Consider the following 23,075-nt stretch of genomic DNA (forward strand, 5'->3'; position numbering starts at 1 on the left):
GTTTGTCTTTTTCTAACTTATCTCAATTAACATAATGTCCTAAAGATCCATTCATGTTGTCATAAATGGCAGGACTTCCTTCTTTTTCAAGGCTGAATAATATTCCATTGTTTGTGTATCACATCTTCTTTATCCATTCATCCATTGATGGGCACTTGAGATGTTTTCATATCTTGCTATTGTAATTAATGCTGCAGTAAACATAAGAGTGCATGTTTCTCTTTGAAATTCTGTTTTCATTTCCTTTGGTTACATACCCAGGATAGGAAATGCTAGATCATGGTCATTCCATTATAAAAGTTTTGAAGAGCCTCAATATTGTTTTCCTCCATTGCTGTACCAACTTACATTCAAACAGTGCACAGAGTTTCCCTTTTCTCCACATACTCATCAGCATTTATCCCTTATCTTCTTCTTCCCTTTTTTTTTCTTTTTTTTGGCCACCCATGGCATATAGAGTTACCTGGGTCAGGGATCAGATCTGAGCCACAGCTTCAACCTATGCTGCAGCTGAGGCAATGCTGGATCCTTTAACCCACTGTGCCAGGCCGGGGTTGGAACCTATGTCCTGGTGCTGCAGAGACACTGCCAATCCCATTGCACCACAGTGGGAACTCCTTCCCTTGTCTTCTTGATGATAACCATCAAGTTGTATGTATTCTTTATATATTTTGGATATTAACCCCCATCTGTGATTTTTTTATTACTCAAATGAATTTATCACATCTGTAGTTGTACAATGATCATAACAATCCAATTTCACAGGATTTCCATCCCATAGCCCAAGCACATTCCCCCCGCCCCAAACTCTCTCCTCCGGCGACCGTAAGTTTTTCAATGTCTGTGAGTCAGTATCCGTTCTGCAAAGAAGTTCGGTCTGTCCTTTTTTCAGATTCCACATGTCAGTGAAAGCATTTGATGTTGGTGTCCCATCTGTGTTTATTATGGTGTACAATAGTAATAAAAACTTGAATGTAGTGAGCAGATATATGTAGGACATTGTGCTGGGAATTTCACATTTGTTGCTTTATTCAATTCTATTCATAGCTCCACAAGGTATGTATTATGATCTAAATTTTATACGTAGGGACACTGACTTTTGACTTCCTCAAGGTTACATAACAAAGAAGTGGTAAAAATGAACCCTGGTCTAACTGACTCCAAAACCTACACATATAGCCACCATCTTTTATATCCTTTCCTGTAGGAGAAGAGTTATGTTCAGTCAGCTTTGAGGTCTCTATCCTGACTTGGGTATACCCACTGCACAAATTTCACAAACATTTCATAAAATATTTCCAGTCTCTTTCAAATTGGAATCTTTCTCAGCTTTCCTTTCTTAAATACGTGCTGCTCTCACAACGTATGACTAACTACTAGGAATCCTTCTTGGGTAGTGCAGCTAACTGACCACTCTTCTTAGTTGTTATAACCACAATTCACACTTAGGTTACAAGCTCTGAAGTGATCACGGCCTTTACCTCTGCCAACCTCATTGCTTAGCAGAACCACTGACTTAAGAATGTACAAAATCCCGGGGTTCCCATCGTGGCGCAGTGGTTAATGAATCTGACTAGGAACCATGAGGTTTCAGGTTCGATCCCTGCCTTGTTCAGTGGGTTAAGGATCTGGCGTTGCTGTGAGCTGTGGTGTAGGTTGCAGACTCGGCTCAGATCCCGCATTGATGTGGCTGTGGCATAGGCCAGCAGCTACAGCTCCGATTAGCCCCCTAGCCTGGGAACCTCCATATGCTGTGGGAAGCGGCCCTAGTAAAGGCAAAAAGACCAAAAAAAAAAAAAAAAAAAAGAAAAGGAAAAAAGAATGTACAAAATCTCATAAGGATTTTTCTCTTTGACAATCTCCTCAAAACTATTTGTAAGAGAGGATAATAATTTATAAGGACTAAGACAAGGAAGTTGTATGTAATGAGATTTGGAGGGATCAAAGAAATTTCAGTTTAACAGGATTAAGAATGTAATTCTATGAGAAGGGGATAGGAGATGGTGGCCTTGAGAGATGGTTTTCATGGTCCTAAGATCACAAGTATGATCAGGGGTTGACTGTAATTACTTTTTGTTTTGGGTTTAAGTTAGATAATTGGTTTGCAATTGGCTAACATGGTATTTTATTTCACCTTTTAATCCAAGGGGCCCATAGTTTTTATAAGACAAAATCATGGGTAATAATAACTCTCATTTAATTTACATTTGTCTTTGACTGTTACAGGCACTTTAGACTTTCTTTCATTTAATTCTCGCAACCACCCAATGAAGGAGGTACATCATTGCTGGCCTGCCTGCCTGCCTGCCTCCCTCTCCCTCTCTCTCTCTCTCTCTCTCTCTCTCTCTCTCTTTCTTTCTTTTTGTCTTTTTAGGGCCACACCCGCAGCATATGGAGGTTCCTAGGCTAGGGGTTTAATTGGAGCTACAGCTGCTGGCCTACACCATAGCCACAGCAACAGCAGAATCCAAGGATAAATCCTTATCCAAAGATAAGGATTTAATGCCTTATCTCATTAAATCCTTGCATCACCCTGATGAATTAGGTGTTGATTTCTTCATTGTACACACAGGGACCCCGAAGTTCAATTTTGTTAAATAATTTTCCAAAGGCTATGCAGTAAATGGTAGGACTTTGGTTGTAATCTAGGTTTTTCTTGTTCTAAACCTTTAGCCCTTGAGAAGTACTGCCTTTGTTTTTCTGGAGCTTACAAAGGTAAGTGGGAGACATAGCCTCTGAAATGACATCAGAACATCTTGAAACCACCAGTTAACAAGTGCAGATCAACCTGGTGGGTGTTCCCAGAGGTGCTGAAGGGTGGGGAGGGAAGCCAGAGGAAGAGAGCTTCGAGAAAGGGAGGGCAGAGTAGAGTGATTGGCATTGAGTAGGAGGAGAGAAATTTTCATCTTGGGTTCAGCTGATAGATGCTTGATGATGGTGAAAAATAACATGGATTTCTGAGAATCGGGTTTTTTTTTTTATTAAAGTATAGTTGATTTACAATGTTGTGCCAATTTCTGCTGTAAAACCAAGTGACCCAGCCATACATACATATATGTATATGTGTATATATTTACATATGTATATGTATACACACACATATATTCCCTTTCTTACATTATCTTCCATCATGGTCTATTCCACAAGACTGGATATAGTTCTCTTTGCTGTACAGTAGGACCTCATTACTTACAGGGACAATTTGTGTGTGTGTGTGTGTGTTTTTAGGGCTGCACCTGCAGCATATGGAGGTTCCCAGACTAACGTTTGAATTGGAGCTGTAGCTGCTGACCTACACCACAGCTCACAGCAATGCCAGATCCCTGACCCACTGAGCGAGGCCAGGGATCCAACCTGCATCCTCATGGATGCTAGTCAGATTTGTTTCCACTGAGCCACGACAGGAACTCCCTACAGGGACAATTTTTCAATTGCATGCCTTTGTACATGGTAAGTTAATTGTAAAAAATGAAACAGAGAAGTAGCAGCAGCAATAACAAAACCTCATCCTCTCTGAAAGTAAGGAACTGCCCCATCAAGGAGATGGGCAGACTTGAAGGTTTTGTTGGGATGAGACTCTAAAGACACTGGATCCTGCCATGGTTTTCTGTTAACTAACTGGTGACAATGGGGAGTCATTTAATATTTCTGGACCTTAATATCTTTATCTATAAAATGGGGAAGTAGAATATATGTCCTCCAAAATTCCATTGAGCAGTAATATTCTTTCTGTTCCCTTGCAGGGCAGGGAGGAGTACTAGCTTTCCCAGAATTTCTGGCACATAGATGATGGTCAATAAATATTTGTTGAGTTTAACTAATGAAAGGCAGTGATACTAATTGAAAAACATGTTCCCCCACATAGTAGGCATGTCCTCTTTGCTATATTCTTGTTGCCTATGTTCCATACTTAATTAGTTCTTGCTTCTGAGTCATCAGACTTGTCATTTTCTTGTTGAAGAAACCTCTCCCCACAAATCCCTCTAGTTCCCTCATTCTGAACTCTGTCTAGGTTGGGCTCAACCACTCTGAATCCCTTGCATTCTTAATTCTTCTTATGTAGCCTTCTGATATCCCTGTTTTTAACTTCAGCGTAATTAATTACGTGCATAGTCTACATCTTTCTTTTAATAGATGTGTGGAGAGTCTCATTTGCTCCTGCTATAGGTGAACAAATATCTGCATGAAGGGTGTGAACAAAAAAACCCAACTGATTGAAGAAACAACACCTAGTGGCAGCAGGCTTTAATTGCAGGCTCAAATTTTGACTTAATTAACTTGAAATTAAATTTTTAAAATTAAGTGTATGCACTAGTAAGAATAACATTTCAAGGAGGAAAGATTAGTCTACATTTAGGATTACATATGTAAAACAACATGTATTTAATGAAACATCACTTTTATCCACATGGTATCATGTGGTATTTGTCTTTCTCTTTCTGACTTCACTTAGTATGAGAGTCTCTAGTTCCATCCATGTTGCTGCAAATGGCATTATTTTGTTCTTTTTTATGGCTGAGTAGTATTCCATTGTGTATATAAATCACATGGTCTCAATCCAGTCGTCTGTCAAAGGACATTTAGGTTGTTTGCATGTCTTGGCTATTGTGAATAGTGCTGGAATGATCATGCAGGTGCATGTATCTTTTTCAAGGAAGGTTTTGTCCAGATATATGCTCGAGAGTGGGATTGCTGGGTCATATGGTAGTTCTATATATAGTTTTCTAAGGTACCTTCACACTGTTTTCCATAGTGGTTGTACCAATTTACATTCCCACCAACAGTGCAGGAGGGTTCCCTTTTCTCCACACCCTCTCTAGCATTTGTTATTTGTGGACTTATTAATGATGGCCATTCTGACTGGTGTGAGGTGGTATCTCATAGTAGTTTGGATTTGCATTTGCCGTTCTCTAATAATCAGTGATGTTGAGCATTTCTTTTTTCTTTCTTTTTTTTTTTTTTTGTCTTTTTGCTATTTCTTGGGCCGCTCCCGCAGCATGTGGAGGTTCCCAGGCTAGGGGTCCAATCGGAGCTGTAGCCACCAGCCTACGCCAGAGCCACAGCAACACGGGATCCGAGCTGCGTCTGCAACCTACACCACAGCTCACGGCAACGCCGGATCGTTAACCCACTGAGCAAGGGCAGGGACCGAACCCACAACCTCATGGTTCCCAGTTGGATTCGTTCACCACTGCGCCACAACGGGAACTCCGAGCATTTCTTTATGTGCTTGTTGGCAATCTGTATATTTTCTTTGGGGAAATGTCTATTCAGGTCTTTTGCCCATTTTTCCCTTGGATTGTTGGCTTTCTTGCTGTTGAGTTATATAAATTGTTTGTATATTTTAGAGATTAAGCCCTTGTCAGTTGCATCATTTGACACTATTTTCTCCCATTCTCTAGGTTACTTTTGGGGTTTTTTTATGGTTTCCTTTGCTGTGCAAAAGCTTGTTGGTTTGATCATTTTGCCTTCTACCCTTCCCCTTCTTTCTGCCTAGAGTATGGCTACCATGTTGGAGGGGCATCAGGCCAGCTTTCGGTTCTGAGGAAGAAAGTCAGGTGCTAGGAGTGGCAGAGAAAGAAGGAGCCTGGAACCTTGACTTCCTTAAACAGCTGCCTCAGCCTTACCTCAAAACTTCAATTATGAGAGAAGATGAAAATCTCTATTTGGTTAAATCCTATGGTCATTTATTTTCAGCTACATGAAGCCCTAACTGAGGCAAATATAAAATAGAGGAAAATATGAAATCTTTAGGCTTCAAGAAAAACTTAACATATCTTGAAGATATTGGCAATCAGATGTACCAGGCCATGAATATATTTTGCTGAGTTTTGGTCTATCCAGATTTTGTTGGTGGTTGCTTGAATCTTTTCCTTCCTTCCTCCCTTCCTCCCTTTTAAAACAAATTTTGTTGAGCAGCTCCTCTGCTGTCTGTGTGCTGGAGATGTAACTGTGAACACAACAGGCAGGATTTCTAACTTCAAATAGCATGGAAATATGTAATTATAAAATAATCTAAATACAATGAAAGGAAATCAAGGGAACAATGAGGGACCACATCTGGTCTGGGGAGGCTTCTTTGAGGAGCTGAGGTCTGAGCTGAGACTAGAGGGATGAAAGGAGTTTATTAGGCAAAAGTGGTAGGTAGATGAAGTAAAAAGAAGAAAGAGCATGTGTGAAGGCCCCAAGGCCGTAGAGAGCAAGACACTTTTGAGGAACTGAAAGTAGTACCCTGTGACCAAAATGTTGAGAAGAGGAAGAAAATAGCACAAAATTAGTCTGGAGAGGTAACAGGGCCAGATAATACAGAGCCCCGGGGTCATTTATATTAAGTTGGGTCTTTTCCTAAGAACAACTGAAAGTCATTGAAGAACTTAAGCCTTTAGGGATGACCTGGCCAGATTCGGTTTTCAAAACCCAAATGCTATTCTATCCATATGACCCAGAATGGATTGGTGTTATGAAGCTGGAGTTAATAGGGGGAGTCTAGTTTGGGTACCAGATGGAAGAAGGTGGGCAAGGTGAGAGATAGCTTGGATTTAGGGTGTGGCAGTGGAGATGAGGGAAAATTATGGGATTTAAATACCATTGAGAAAGTGAAATCAGTAAGACCTGGTGATGGATTAGACACAGAGGTTGACAGAGGGGAGAATTCAAGGGTGACTCCTAGAATCTGACTGGAAGCATCAGATGGCTGATTGGGGCACTGGTGGCATTTGCTGAGAAAGGAAACACAAAGGAGGCCTGAGCTGGGCCAAGTGCATCATGAGGGTTTCCCCTGAACATGTTGAGTGTGAGGGGCCTTGAGACACCCATGTGGGTGTGTCACATAGGCAGGTGTGAGGAGAAGTCTGGGCCGGAGACAGCATTTAGATGGATGAAGTAAGTTATAGATCATGAGATCATTAAAGGAGGGAGGAGAGAGTGCAAAGAGAAGGAGGCTTAGGACCAAATTGGTATAAAGATGAATAATGTTGTTCTCATCCTCAAGAAGCTTATGACTTTGTAGAGATGATGAGCTACATACGTATATAGTTGAAGTATAGACAGAGGACGATTTGTATCCTACCAAGGCATAAAGTAGGCATTCAGAGGAGGGAGGGAGACCCTGTATCAGCTGAAGCTGTTTCATGGAGAAGCATTTAAGAACATCTTTGCTAGATAACTAGAATAAAGGAAGGTAGATGAGGGGAGGAATGGGCTTCCAGGTGGAAAGAATGACTGGAAAAAATGTTTGAAGGTCATAAAGCAAGACACACTGGGGGAACTTCAGGGTTTTTGGTTTATCCAGAGATGGGGTATAACTAGGGGAGCCCTGAAAAAGTGAGTTGGAACCAGAAGGAGGAGGACAGTAAATGCCAGGCTGAGGTGCTGTAGGAGTGGGGACCTGGCTAAGGTTTGTGTGTATGTGGAGGAGAGGGTGACATGTTGAAACAGTAATCACTCCTCTGGTTTTCCATGCAGGGTGCCCTGGAGAAGCCAGATCCTGGAAGAGGCGACACCAGAAAAGAGGCTGGGGTGGGGACTGTGTGAATGCAATGACAGCCGACTCAGCTAGTTAGCTCACATGAAAAGGAGATTTATTGGAAAAAATATGAAAATTTTATGGAATACAATCCAAAAGTCCATTTGGCTCCCAGGGGATGGACAGTTGTCAGGCCATCTCTCCCCGGAGACACATGGTCTCTTGCTTCTTTTTGCTTCTCTCAGAACTCTTGTCATCTTTTCAGATAAGCTTTCCCTGTAGAGGTCTTGGCTTCTGTCCTCCTTGCACCATGGTTTGCATGGAGCTTGGGTGGCCATGGCACTCACTCTGACCTGAACCCACACTGTGTTTACAGCTCCAGAGCCCTCCCATTTTAGCCACAGTGTCCACAATGATCATGGTATGAAGACGTGCTAGACCTTTGGGTGACAAAGTAGACTCCAAATCAATATCCCAGTCACAATCAATACAATAATGTAACAAATCTTCCCATATTGCATGTCGGTGGGAAATCATAACATCTGTATGGATTTGCTGGGCATGATTTGACTCTCAGTGTTTCCACATTTGTGTAATAATAGGTTATTATTTGCTCCCAGCATGAGAACGGGAACCATGTTTGTCTCTTCTACCACTATTTCTTTTGCTATATAACAAATCACCCCAAAATTTGATGGCTTAAAACAATAATAGATATTTATTATTTCACAGTTTCTGTGGGTCAGGAATTTGGGAGTAGCTTGACTGGATGGCTGTGGCTTGGGGTTTTTCATGAAGCATTGATCAAGATGTTGCTGGGGCTGCATCATCTGGGGCTTGACTAAAGCTGGAGGATCCACTTCCAGTATGGTTCCCTCACATGGCTATTGGCGGGAGGCCTCAGTTCTCGCCACATGGACTTTTCCATAGGGCTTCTTGAGCATCCTCAGGACACGACAGCTGGCTTTCCCCAGAGAGAGTGATCTAACACAGAGCAAGGAGGAAGCCACATTGCCTTTTATGACCTCATCTCAGAAGTCATACTGTCACTTCGGTCACATTCTATTTGTTAAATGTGACTCATGCAGTCTGGCCCACACTCAAGGGAAGGAAAGTCACATTCCATCATTTGAAGGGAGAATTGTAAAAAAAAAAAAAAAAAAAAAAAAGGTAGACGTAGTGTACAACCATCACAACCACTTTAACTTCAGCTCCTGGTACAGTGCCTACGACCCAGGAGCTTAACAAGGGTTTGTGAATGGAATGATTATTTTCTTTTCGAAACTTGGAGACAATAGCACTGACACAGAGGCACTGAAGCAGGCAATCACCCTGAAGAACAGCCATTTGAGATTTCACTCAGCTTCAATGTATTCTGCTTTTTTATCCCAATCAGCAAAAGGGTCATTTTGAGAAGCTGCCTGGCCATACACACAACATGTGAGCTGCTGGGATTCCTTTCAGAATTGGTACAAAACTGGAAGAAGGGCTGTGAGTTGTCAGAGGTACATGAGAGTTACAGTTTTGCTAGTGAACTAGCCTTGCAAATGAATATTTATAATAGAGACCATTATTATTATTATTATTATTATTATTATTATTATTTGAGGAGCAGCTACTTTATATGTCTTTAAAGTCTGGGACTTGCTGATGTATGCATGACCAAGTAGAATCAGGGCGGAGTGGGTGCTGTGGGAGCCCAAACCCCACACGTGGTGGAGGGAGTGCAGAATGAGGTTCTTGAATACAGGTTTTAAAATCCCTGAGAATTTCCCAGAGGAACAGAGGTACGTGGTAGATGCAGCAGCCATGGATGTTTGCTGCTCAGCTCTCTCTTCCAGAAGGAGCCTGGCTTTCAGCTGGTAGGGGGACAATTAATGCAGCACCTCTGGCATCCACTGTAGTTTCAATCTGAGACTGCGCTCTTCCCGGGCAGCGCCCAGCCAATGATAGAGCATGATGAGGGCAGACCTGGCTCTTTCTGTGTAAGGTGGGACTTCTTGAATGAGCAACCTTTGCACTCCAAAGCTCCTCATGGGAGTGGCTGAGACTGTCAGATTTGCATTGTGATCTGAGGCTCTCCCTGCCCAATTCCATGTCCCCCTCCTTTTTTTTTTTTTTTTCCGTCTTTTTGCTATTTCTTGGGCTGCTCCCATGGCATATGGAGTTTCCCAGGCTAGGGGTCCAATCAGAGCTGTAGCCACAGGCCTATGCCAGAGCCACAGCAACGGGGGATCCGAACCACGTCTGCAACCTACACCACAGCTCATGGCAATGCCGGATCGTTAACCCACTGAGCAAGGGCAGGGACCGAACCCGCAACCTCATGGTTCCTAGTCGGATTCCTTAACCACTGCACCATGACGGGAACTCCCCCATGTCCCCTCCTTTATCTTTTATAGGCCTCTACCTTCCTAGTAACCTCTTGCACTCCTAACACTATCTCAGCATCCTGGAGGACCTGAATGGATACAGCAACAATGGGGTAGAGGGTATGCAGTGGTAGCATTTATGGAGCTTGCTTAAGTAAAGGACAGCAGAGTGTGGCATTTAAATGCTTTGGCAGCAAATAGATCTGGGGTTGAGCCTGGCTGCACTCTCTACTAGGTCTGTGATATTGCGCAAATAACTTAAACTCTTTATCTTTCAGTTCCTCCACTGGGAAGATGGAGATGATAATATAAATCTACCTCTGAGACTTGCTGGAAGGATTCAAAGGTTTATTTTATTTTATTTATTTTTAAATTTTTTTTTGTCTTTTTGCCTTTTCTATGGCTGCTCCTGTGGCATATGGAGGTTCCCAGGCTAGGGGTCTAATCGGAGCTGTAGCCATCAGCCTACACCAGAGCCACAGCAACTCGGGATCTGAGCCATGTCTGTGACCTACGCCACAGCTCATGGCAACGCCGGATCCTTAACCCACTGAGCAAGGCCAGGGATCGAACCTGCCACCTCATGGTTCCTAGTCAGATTTGTTAACCACTGAGCCACAATGGGAACTCCCTCAAAAGGTTTCCTTTAAAGTGCTGGCGTGATTGGATCAGGCCAAGTTCTTAGGTGTAAGTGACAGAAGCTGACTCAAGTTGATTGAAATAGAAAAACGATTGATCCCAAAGATGGTGGGCAGCTCCCAGAATCCCCAGAGAGGCTGTGGAATCAGCTCAGAAAAAATGGAACAGCAGTCAGGCTGTGGCCAAAATCACATTACGAATAAATCAGTCTGTCGAGGACATTGCTGCTGCCACTCTTGCTCACTGGATTAAAGGCCTGTCCCACTGCTTCCATCATGGCCGTTCCCGGCTGTGGCCCCTGGACCCTTGGCCTTGCTGCCACAGCTGTTGGGAACTGTGATGTGGCTGTCCTTAAACATACCAACCAGCCGTCAGAATGGCTTCTCTTCAGTCCTAAGATCTTTTCTCCTTTCCCCTTCTCCTCCCTCTGCCCCTCTTTCTTTCTCTCCCTCCCCTTCCTCCTTTTCCCCCTCCTTCTCCTACTTCTCTCTCTCTCTCATCTCTATCTCCAACTCCACCTTCTCCATCTTCTCTCCTTCCCTCTTCCCCTCCTTGTCCCCTCCCCCCTCCCTCTTCCCTTCTTCCTCCTCCTTTTCCTCCCCCCCACCTTCTTCTCCTCCTCCTCCTCCTCTCTCTTTCTTTCCCTCAATTTCAAGCTCATCTCCATCACCTCTATCTCGATTTCTCCTTCTGTTTCCTCCCTCTCCACTGGCTCATTGTCCTTATCAAATAGCTGTACCAAATCATTGAAAAAAAAAAAATGGGACCCAATGGTCTCTCTTTAAGTTCCTTTCCATCCTTTTCTTTCCTTCCCCAGACGTCTGAAGTCTGTTTTTCTTCCTCACTTCTTATTCAGGCCCCTACAATTTGGCTTCCATGTCTCTGACTCCACTGGAACGGCTCTTTCCAAGGTTGTCAGTGGCCCCTCTACTGCCTTGCTGGAGGCCACCTTTGATTTTATTGACTATGACCTCCCTTTGGAGTTCTTTCCTGGTCTTGGCTAGGTGATGCCATGCTTTTTTGGATTTCTTCCTTTCAGGGACCTTAACACATTTGGAGGTTTTTTTGTAGGCTTTTCATTCTCTGTTTACTTCTGTATTTATTCTCTAGGGCTGTTATAACAAAGTATTACAAACTACATGGCCTAAACAACAGACATTTGTTGTGTCATGGCTCTGGGGGCTTGAAGTCAGAGAGCAATATGTTGGCAAGATGGTTTCTTGGCTTGTAAAATCATCACCCTGATCTCTGCCTTCACTGTTTTGTGGCATTCTCCCTGTGTGTATGCCTCTGTGTTTGAATTTCCCCTTTTCATAAGGACAGCAAAAAAAAAAAAAAAAAAGAAGAAGAAAAGAAAAGAAAAAAAAGAAAAATGGAGTTCCGGTTGTGGTGCATCAGAAATGAATCCGACTATGAACTGTGAGATTGCAGGTTCCATTCCTGGCCTCGCTCAGTGGGTTAAGCATCCGGCGTTGCCGTGAGCTGTGGTGTAGGTCGCAGTTGAGGCTCAGATCTGATGTTGCCGTGTCTCTGGCTTCAGCCAGCAGCTGTAGCTCCAATTGGACCCCTAGCCTGGGAACTTCCATATGCTGAGAGTGCAGCCCTAAAAGAGAACAAAAAAAAAAAGGACAGCAGTCATACTTGGTTAGTCTTCTTTCTTCCGGTGACCTCATCTTAACTATATCTGTAATGACCTTACTTCCAAATAAGGTTATAGTCTGAGGTACTGGGGGTTTGGACATCAACATATAAATTTGGGTAGTGGACACAGTTCAACCATAACACCTTATAAGCATTGTTTTCCCTTGGGCTTATCCTTAGCTCTCCCTGAGAAGCTTCATCTAAACCCAAGCCTTTAACTATTGCACCACCTCTACAGTGAGAATAGATAGTGAAAGGCATTTCTCTAAACTAATCCTCTCCCACTGAGCTCTGGAGGGATGGATCCAATTACCCAGTGGACATGTTTAAAGGTTCACAAGTTTCTTTAAATTTTTAAAAATTTATTTATATTAAAAATAAAGTATAGTTGATTTATGATGTTGTGTTAATTTCTGCTATACTGCATAGTGATTCAGTTATACTCTTTTTTAAATTTTTTATTAAAGTATAGTTGATTTACACTATTGTGCCAATTTCTGCTCTGTGGCAAAGTGACCCAGCCTATATATATATATTATATATATATGTGTATATATATATATATGCACATTCTCTTTCTCTCTTTTTTAGGATTGCACCCACGGCACATGGAGGTTCCCAGGCTCGGGGTCAAATCAGAGCTGTAGCTGCTGGATTATGCCAGAGCCACAGCAAGGTGGGATCTGAGACGAGTCTGTAACCCACACCACAGCTCATGGTAATGCTGGATCCTTAACCCACTGAGCAAGGCCAGGGATGGAACCTCCATCCTCATGGATACTAATTGTGTTCGTTAACCATTAAGCCATGATGGGAACTCCTACATTTCGCTATCTTATCTTCCATCTTGGTCTATCCCAAGGGACTGGATATTGTTCCCTATGCTATACAGTAGGACCTCATTGCTTATCCATTCTAAATGTAATAGTTTGCATCTACTAACCCCAAACTCCCTGTCCATCCTGCTCCCCCTTGGCAACCACAAGTCTGTTCTCTATGTGTGTGCCACTGTACTCTCTTTAAATTTAAAATGTCTCAAGGTAAATTTATCTTTTCCTCATAGCTGCATCTTCTTCTGAGTTTCCTGACTCCATCAGTCCACCTCACTGTTCCAGCCCACCCTGAACATTATTCTGCAGGCTTACCCTAGCTTACAGACTTCCAGTCCCCAAATCCTGTCCATTTTACTTCTTCCATAGCTGTTGCATGGCTCATTTTCTCTTTTCCCCTACCCAGCTGTCACTTTCTTGGTTTAGTTTGCATCTCTTTCTTTCTCTCTCTCTCTCTCTCTTTTTTTTTTTGTCTTTTTGCCTTTTTGCATCCTGCTTATATTTTCTTTTAGGAGTTTTTATTTATTTATTTATTTATTTTTTGTCTTTTTGCCTTTTCTAGGGCCACTCCTGCAGCATATGGAGGTTATTAGGCTAGGGGTCTAATCGGAGCAGTTGCTGCTGGCCTGCACCAGAGCCACAGCAACTCAGGATCCAAGCCACATCTGCAACCTACACCACAGCTCACGGCAATGCCAGATCCTTAACCCACTGAGCAAGGCCAGGGATCGAACCCGAAACCTCTTGGTTTCTAGTCGGATTTGTTAACCACTGAGCCATGACAGGAACTCCTAGTTTGCATCTCTTTTAACTTGAATTATTATGGGTAATGATAACAATAACCAGGATTTATGAAGTGCTGTGTGCCCGTCCCTTTCATAAGATGCCTTCTAGTCTTTCCCCTTTATTAGTTCATCCTAATTCCAAACTGTTATAAACACAAGTGTAGCAGGTCTGAATACTTATTCCCCAAAATTCAGGTGATGGAGAAAAGTATAACTTTTTTTCCTCTAAAATTCAACTTAGTGATTATTTTAGACTTTCATTCTGTATGATGGCAGAAAAATAAATCTAGGATAATTCTGAGTAAATAAGTAATTCCTGCACTATGCTTATGCTTTGTAATTTACTATTTCCTTTTTTTTGGTCTTTTGAGGACCACACCAGTGGCATGTGGAGGTTCCCAAGCTAGGGGTAGAATCAGTGATGTAGCTGCCAGCCTGCTCCATAGCCACAGCAACACCAGATTTGAGCTCTGTCTTCAACCTACACCACAGCTCATGGCAACGCAAGATCCTTAACCCACTGAGCAAGGCCAGGGATCAAAGCTGTGTCCTCATGGATCCTAGTCAGATTCTTTCCACTGAGCCACAATGGGAACTCCTACTGTTTCTTAAGATTACAATTTTTACTACTACTCCAACTTCTACTACTGCTGAGACTGTCACTATTTTCTTGACAGCACAGTATTCCAGTATATGCGTGTACTAAAACTTTTAGTCAGGAGTTCCCATCATGGCTCAGCAGTTAATGAGCCCGACTAACATCCATGAGGATGTGGGTTTAATCCCTGGTCCCGCTCAGTGTGTTAAGGATCCAGTGTTGCTGTGAGCTGTGGTGTAGGTTGCAGACATGGCTCAGATTTGGCATTGCTGTGGCTGTGGCTGTGGCATAGGCTGGCAGCTACCGCTCTGAGTCAACCCCGTAGCCTGGGAACCTCCATATGTCTCGGGTGTGGCCCTAAAAAGACAAAAAGACAAAAAAAAAACCAAAAAACAAAAACCTTTTAGCCAGTTCCCTATTCATGAACATTTAGATAATTTGCAGTCTTTTGCTATTATAAAATCTTTGTGATGTATCTTTGCATATATGTGCCAATGTAAGTGCAGGGTAAATTCCCTGAGATGGAAATCCTGGACTGAAGATAATGTACATTTAAATTTGATAGCTGTTGCTAAGTTGCCCCCCAAAGAGCTTGTGCCAATTTATTTCCCCACAAATAGCATATGAAAATGCTGTTTCCCCTCATTAGCACCAACAGTGGGTGTAACAAAACTTTTAAATATTTGCTATATTTTACCTTAATTATATGAATGAGGGAGAGCATTTTTTCATTACATACTGTTTTTAGCCTTTTTTCGCTATTTAATTTAACATGGATATATTTTCATTTAAATAAACATTCATCACTCGATATACTTTTAGGCATTTAGCTTTTAGTTACAAACTCATAAGACCACACTATACAGAATCCTTCTAGGAAAAAGAACAAAATGCTGGTGACTAAGAATTCTTAGGTGGAGTCTAAGCCATATAATAAACATAAGCCAAGAGTATAAGTCAGCAGTGTCCCAAAGAAATATCATGTAAACCACAAATGCATGTTTTGTATATAATTATAGATTTTTCTAATAGGCACATTTAAAAGTAAAAAGAAAGAGATGAACTTAACTCAATAATATGTTTCACCCAATATATGCAAAATGGTGTCATTTCAATATGTAACAGTATAAAATTATTGAGGTATTTTACGTTCTTTTGTTGTTGTTCTAAGTCTTTTAAATCCAGGGTGTATGAGTTCCTGTTGTGGCTCATGGGGTTAAGAACTGACTAGTATCTATGAGGATGTGGGCTTGATCCCTGGCCTTGTCCAGTGGGTTAAGGATTCAGCATTGCTACAAGGTGTAGTAGCATAGGTCACAGGTGTGGCTCGGATCCTGCATTGCTGTGGCTGTGGCATAGGCTGGCAGCTGCACCTCCAAATTCGACCCTGGCTTGGGAATTTCCATATGCCATAGGTGTGGCTATAAAAAGACAAAAAAAAAAAAAAGAAAAAAAAGTGTGTATTTTACACATCTCAATTGACCGGCCATATTTTAAGCATTCAGTAACCACATATGGTAGTGACTACTGTATTGGACAGTACAGGTAAAAAAAACTTCCCTGTGCATAGCAGCTACAACTAACATCCAAATAACTTAAAACTGCTCGTGACCGGAGTTCCCGTCATGGCTCAGTGGTTAACGAATCCGACTGGGAACCATGAGGTTTCGGGTTCAATCCCTGGCCTCGCTCAGTGGGTTAAGGATCTGGCGTTGCCGTGAACTGTGGTGTAGGTTGCAGACGCGGCTTGGATCCCGCATTGCTGTGGCTGTGGTGTAGGCTGGCAGCTACAGCTCCGATTCGACCCCTAGCCTGGGAACTTCCATATGCCAAGGGAGCGGCTCAAGAAAAGGCAAAAAGACAAAAAAAAAAGCAAAAACCAAAAAACACTGCACGTGACCACCTTGCCTAGTTTAAGGGTTCCAAGTTTGGTGTTTTTAGAGAGGAGATATTCAAAGTTTATTTTTCTAATTGGGTTATTTTTATTTTCTCAATTAACTGTTCACACTTGTTTTACGTAAATATGTTCGAAATAACTCATCTTAGCAGTGAATCATTTTGTTAGTCATGAAACAGAAAAACACACGACTCGTACATTTTACTTTGTTTCTCAGAAGTGAGAGATGTTTTAAGAATGTGTTTTCATAATATTTGCCAACATTTTTCATCACACAATAGCTTTTTTTTCCCTCTTCCTTTTGGACAATTGTTGAGTTGATGAAGCTTTTAAGATAGGTAAGAACAGATGTGTTGACTCAGTTGGGAAGGCAAAAACAATTTTACTTGAAGAGAAGCCCTTAGGGAAATGACAGTCTCCCAGGGGTGATTGAATCCAGTCTTAGGAAGTACTGAGTCTTCAACACTGTGACTGGGTTAAGAGCCAGCTGATATCATGATGCCATATTAGGATCAGACTCCCTAACTTGACATTTCTTAAGAAGGTTTACATTTTAATTATTGGCTCAAAATTTGCTCCTGAAATTGGTCCTTTAGGCACGTGTTAACCCCATTTACTTTTCTAATTTTATTTTATTAATTAAATTAAATTAAATTAATTTATTTTGTCTTTTTAGGGCCGCACCCGTGACATGGAAATTCCTAGGCCAGGGCCAAATCAGAGCGATAGCTGCTGGCCTATGCCACAGCCACAGCCACAGCAACACCATGTCTGAATGGCATCCATGACCTATGCTGCAGCTCACGGCCATGCTGGATCCTTTAACCCACTGAGCAAGGCCAGGGATCGAACCTGCATCCTCACGGACATGAGTCAGGTTCCCAACCTGCTGAGCCACAATGGGAACTCCACTTCTCTAATTTTATTTTAATTAATTAATTAATTTTAAGATTTTATTTTTTTCTGTTATAGTTGATTTACAATGTTCTGTCAGTTTCTGCTGTACAGCAGTGACCCAGTCATGTATATGTATGTATATACATATACACATTCTTTTTCTCACATTATCCTCCATCATGTTCCATCACAAGTGCCTAGATATAGTTGTGCTATACAGCAGGACCTCATGGCTTATCCACTCCAAATGCAACAGTGTGAATCTACTTACCCCTAACTCCCAGTCCATCCCACTCCCTCCCCCTCCCCCTTGGCAGCCACAAGTCCGTCCTCCCAGGCTAGGAGTCACTTCCCTAATTTTAATGCTCCAAAAAAAATCTACCAACTTTCTTGTAATACCCTATAATGGAAAAAAATCTTAAAAAGATGTGTGTGTGTGTGTGTGTATATATATATATATATACACACATACACACATATATATATTTGTCTTTTGTGTGTATATATATATATATAGGCAGAAAGATATATGTATGGTTATATATATAACTGAATCACTTTGCTGTACACATGAAACTAACACAATATTTAAATCAACTCTATTTCAACAAACATTAAAAAAAAAACACCCCAAATCTATCAATTTAGGGTAGGCAAGAGAAGTATTCTGTGAAGTTATGTAAGTGCTTTATACTATAATACGAGAAAAAAGTTCTTTTCATTAAAATGATATCGGTGATCATTTCAGACTTGGAGTCATTAGAAGTGGAATTGGAGGATACCAGCTGGAGAAGCCCAATATACCAGATAAACCATCGAATTCAATCCAGTCCATTTGTCTCACAAATAAGAAAGAGACTCAGGCGGAGACACTTGCTAAGGTCACATGGTTATGCAGAGGTCTAGAGTTTAGACTTCCTGATGTCTGGGCCAATAGCTCTCTCTAGTATGAATTACAGCCAACGTTAACTGAGCATTTGCTGCATGCTGGGCTCTGGGTTATGTGCTTTTCCTAAATATCAACAATTCATAGAATCTTTGCAATATGAAGTATTACAAATTTAAAAGAAAAAAAATCATTCTTCTCTAGTGATTTTTTTTTTCTTGAAACTTCATTTGCTTTCTTAAACAGAAGTTGCAGAAGCACAAACCATTCTCTACTTCCAGAGTCAAAATCTGCCAAAGACTCTTAGGTATGCTCCACTGGGCTATGTTTTGACAGCTATTCACAACTCAAGCTCAATATATTTCTATTAAGGATGCAGAGAGGTTTGGAAAGCACAGCTTTTCCCCTCTTTTCCTATCTTAGTTTGTTCACTAATGATTTCTTTCCTCTTTTCCTTCCTTTTTTCCTTCCTTTTTTCCTTCATCTCCTCCCTTCCCTCCCTCTCTCCTCTCTCTCCTCCCCCTTCCTTCTTTCCATCTTATTATAGAAAATGAGATGTTAAGGACATTTTCTCTCAAGATTCCAAACTCTTTTGATTTACCTTGAGTATATAGATTATTAGAAATGCAAGGGCCTTCAGTAGTATCTGAAGTGAAGTAGAGGCCCAGAGAGGTAAAAGATTTTATCTGAAGTCAACTAAGTGATATTCTACCCAGGTCAGATATGTCTGCTTGGCTCTAGAGGTGTCATCTTTTAAAATTTAATTTATTTTATTTATTTAGTTTTTATGGCTGCACTCACAGCATATGGAAGTTCCTGAGCCAGGGACTAAAGCTGAGCCATAGCTGTGACTTACATTGCAGCTGTGGCAACAACGGATCCATGAACTCATTGCACTGGGCCGGGGATCAAACCCATGCTTCTGCAGTAACCTGAGCCACTGCTGTTGGATTCTTAACCCACTGTGCCAGAGGGGGAACTCCTCATCCTTTTTAAATAGTTTAATTCAATCAAATCTGCAGGTTCTTCAGCTTCCCCTGAAGGAAGCCAGGATTCCTTATCAGGAGCCTCAGAATGAAAAGAAAATCTCTAATGACATGGAACACTTCAAAAATCCCTGGTGCTGAGGGCCAGGTAGCCAGTAGGGGTTAGAGACACACAGGGGTTAGGGCTTGGCAATACACACAAGAGGAGGAAACAGGACTTTTATTATTCGTGCCTTAAAGCTCTTTAAGTTACTGGATTGTGAAGTAAAACCAACACATTAAGAAGACTTCAAGAAGGAGTATTTTTGTTTGTTTGTTTGTTTGTTTTTTAGGGCCATAGGTGTGGCATATGGAAGTTCCCAGGCTAGGGGTTGAATTGGAGCTGCAGCTGCCACCCTACACCACAGCCATAGCAACTCAGATCCAATGGGCATCTGCAGCTTACACCATAGCTCACAGGAACACTGGATCCTTAACCCACTGAGCAAAGGCAGGGATCAAATCCACATCCTCATGAATACTGGTTAGGGTCTTAACCCGCTGAGCCACAAGGGGAACTCCCAAGAGGGAGAAGTTGAAACTGGTTTTACATCTTGGAAGCCTAGTATTCCAGATGCGTCATCCTCAGTGACAGGCTGATGAGCTTCTCAACTCGGGACATTCACTTTCTCATCCCAAAGGAATCTCCAGAGTCAGTTTCTGGGCTTTAGTTTCTTCCCCATAGAGCAAAAGAACTAGGCCACGTGATTGCCAAGGTCCTATCTATATGTAAGAACTGTGTGACTCTACAGTCATATTAAAATCATAAAAACATTTTATGATTCAGTAGCTCATAGATTTTTTATCATCCTGGTTTTTTCCCATCCCAATTTGTGACTTGGCTGAACAGCTTGAACTTAAGGGGAATACCTGTGGTGCCCCAAATTACTTGTAGGAATTTTATCTCACAGCTTTTTTCCCAAAGGATTTTGGGCTCCTGCATTCTCTTTGAGATCGTTGCCTAGAAAACAGTCTAGAAGCAGACCGCTATTAGAGGTCGGCAGTGTGAGAGGAATGGTCCCCAGAGTGCTCCCAATAAAGCTGGATTCCTTCATGGGGCCCAGGCCCCACCTGATCTGGTTACTCTTTAATTTCCAGCCTCGAAACACACCCTCTCTCTCCTCTTTTGACTTGTTGGACACACAGGCCTTCCGCTTGGATGATTCAGGACTAAATGTCTCATCATCAGGGAGGTCTTCACTGCCCACCCTGCCTAAACTGAAATCAGGCTGCCCTGCTCCTTTTTTCTTGAGAACACTCAGTGTCATTTGTGACTAATACAGAGCTGTGTGTTTTCTTCAATGTCTGCCTCCCTAGATAGACTGGAAAGTCCTTGAAGGCAGAAGCTATCTCTTTTTTTATTGTTTGTTTTGTTTCTCGCTATCGTTATTTTCTAGCACTTAGTAGGCACTCAATAAACATTTGCTGAATGAGTGAAGTAATGGATGCACTCACAGAAAATCCCCAGCACCGTCAGCTCTTTCTGGTTGTTTATATATAACACAACCCATGAGAACACTTAGCGAAACTGTCACTTTGACCCTGTTTTGGCATTGTGGAACTAGCTATGGGTCCTTCTAAGTTGGCAACTGTTCCAATGTGTGTTTATTCAAGCTGAATCGGTCTCTTTAAAGACTCAGTGGGAACACCATTTGGCCAGTTAATGCAACCTCAGTCCTCTTAGTCTGAATTCTCATTAAACTGCAGGGAAGTTCTCCTGGCCCAGAAGATACCTGAGATTTCGAGTTTGAACTAAAGTATCCTTAAGAGAGAAAATCAAGTGCATCTCAAGTGACTGATTTCGCCTGTGAATAAAAGTCAGAACGAAGTCATGTGGAATTACTGTAGTCACCTGACTGCCATTGGTTTTGCTTACGATGTTTCTGGGACCACATGAAAAAGGGGTTATTTATTAAGAATGGACTAGTTTCTTTAAAATTCTGTAGCAATCATGCCTCTCTCTCTCTCTCTCTCTCTTTTTTTTTCTTCTAGTCCATGGAAAGTGTTATCTCAGGCAGCTTTGTGCAGGAAGTTGGGTTTATCACTTCCTCACAGTTGCAGTTTGTCTAGGACTTAACTACATGCTATCAGATTACATCAAAATGTAGGCCTTTGTGTGTTTAACTCATCAAAGGAGTGGACCCTCAGGACTTGATATCACTTTACTGCATATGCAGCCATGTAGCAAAACAAAGCCTATCTAACAGGACAGAACTATTTCTGTTGTGTGGCAGCTCTGCTAGCTCGAGCTTGCAGAAATGGTCGGGTTTCAGGTGTCTGCAGTGTTTCACTTCTTGTTTTTATATTTATCTCTCTTTAGAATTGCTGTCATTTGCCTGGTTGTGTGCAAGGAAGGAAAACCCAAAATATTACCTACCAGGGAAGACAAGATTGCTCCAGTTCAGTGTCATTTGGAGGCAGTACTCACTTTCACCTCCTCATCTTGGTTTTCACTTGAGTTCTCAAGTCATGGCCATCCTAGGCTGGGATTTGGAGCGGGCCACATGGAGAGTTTGAATCCTGGCTCCTCCATTTCCTGATTGTGCATTCTTTGGCAGGTTATTTTACCTCTCTGAGCCTTGGTTTTCCCCATCTGACAAATGGAGATAATAATAGCACCTGCTTCATAGTCTTCCGATGTGGAATAAATGACAGGGATTAAATAATAGATGAAAAGTGCTTGTGGAATGTGTCACCATCAGAGGGAAGTGCCTATTTTAAAGCCAGAGGAGTAGAGCCTTGCTCTGCAGAGTGGCCAGGGCTGGGGGAGCAGTCCCAGGCTGGCTGAAGTTTCTCAGGCTGCACTTCCACCTTTGGGGCCTCATTGCTATTTTCTTCTCCGTGGAGTTCCCTCTTCTCTGCGGTGGGCTGGCTGCCAGATGCTGCCTCTATTGGCGGCCACCGGAAGCCAATGCAACTGTGAAGTAATACTTCTGCCCCAAGGGCTGCCTCCGCCCTGTTGACCAAGTTTTTTAGATCTGCTCAGCCAACTCCTTTTAATGCCTTGCCTAAAAAGGACTTCTCACCCATCTCTGTTGCACTGGGAAATGGCTGACTGCCCCGGAGCCTTCAGACAGACCGCTTTCGGGGGATAGAAATAGTGAGGTGAATTTCTTCTTCCCAGCTCAACCCTTCAGAAGTTTGGGGGTGGGGGTACATTTTGCAGCCACTCTCCGTTATGAGGCTCATTTACCAAAATCAGATGACAGAGGAAGAGACCGGCCTTGATTCTATAAAATCTCTTCAAGCCAGTGGAATATAATGAGGCACTCTTTAAAAAAATGATTTGCGTCAAGGCAGTATGCAAATTTTCAGAGGTCTATAACTGGAAAGAAATTAAGTTACACCTAAAAAACCATATACTTTAAGAAAGTAAGTATTTTTTTCTTATAACAAATTCTGAAACCATTTTAAATAGGAAATTGAAGTAAGCCTAATTCTTTATTGCTTGTTTATACTTCACTTATTCCCAGATGCTCCCCGTCTGGATAGCTTCCTCCCTTCCAGCTCCTGAGGTGGCAGGATGCCCTATAGGCACATTTTGCCTCATTTGTTCAGAGGATCACTTCAGAGCCACCAACCACCATACATTTGGGTAGGTGTCGGAGGTTCCCATCCAGTGGATTTCGCCTCTGTGTCTGGCTCCTTGGGGTGAGCTCTTTGGCTTTCTCTCTAGCTCTTTTCCCTGGATGTTCCCTGTCTGAAGTCCCCTTAGTGGTCACAGGGACAGTTACACTTCATCTTTAAGCCCTACATAGGAGACAGTTTCCCTGGACAGCATCTTGGGCTCTTTTTTATCTGGGAAGGAAGGACATTTGGCTGCAACCCTCTTTGTTTTTTGTTTTTGTTTTTGTCTTTTTAGGGCTGCACCTGTGGCATAGAGAAGTTTTTGGGCTGGGGGTCAAATTGGAGCAGCAGTTGTTAGCCTACACCACAGCCACAGCAACGTGGAATCTGAGAATAATCCTTGACCTACACTGCAGCTTGCAGCAATGCCAGATCCTTAACCTACTGGGCAAGGCTAGGGATCGAACCCAAAT

Source organism: Phacochoerus africanus, chromosome 15 (genome assembly GCF_016906955.1).
Source record: "Phacochoerus africanus isolate WHEZ1 chromosome 15, ROS_Pafr_v1, whole genome shotgun sequence".
In the NCBI taxonomy this organism is placed as follows: Eukaryota; Metazoa; Chordata; class Mammalia; order Artiodactyla; family Suidae; genus Phacochoerus; species Phacochoerus africanus.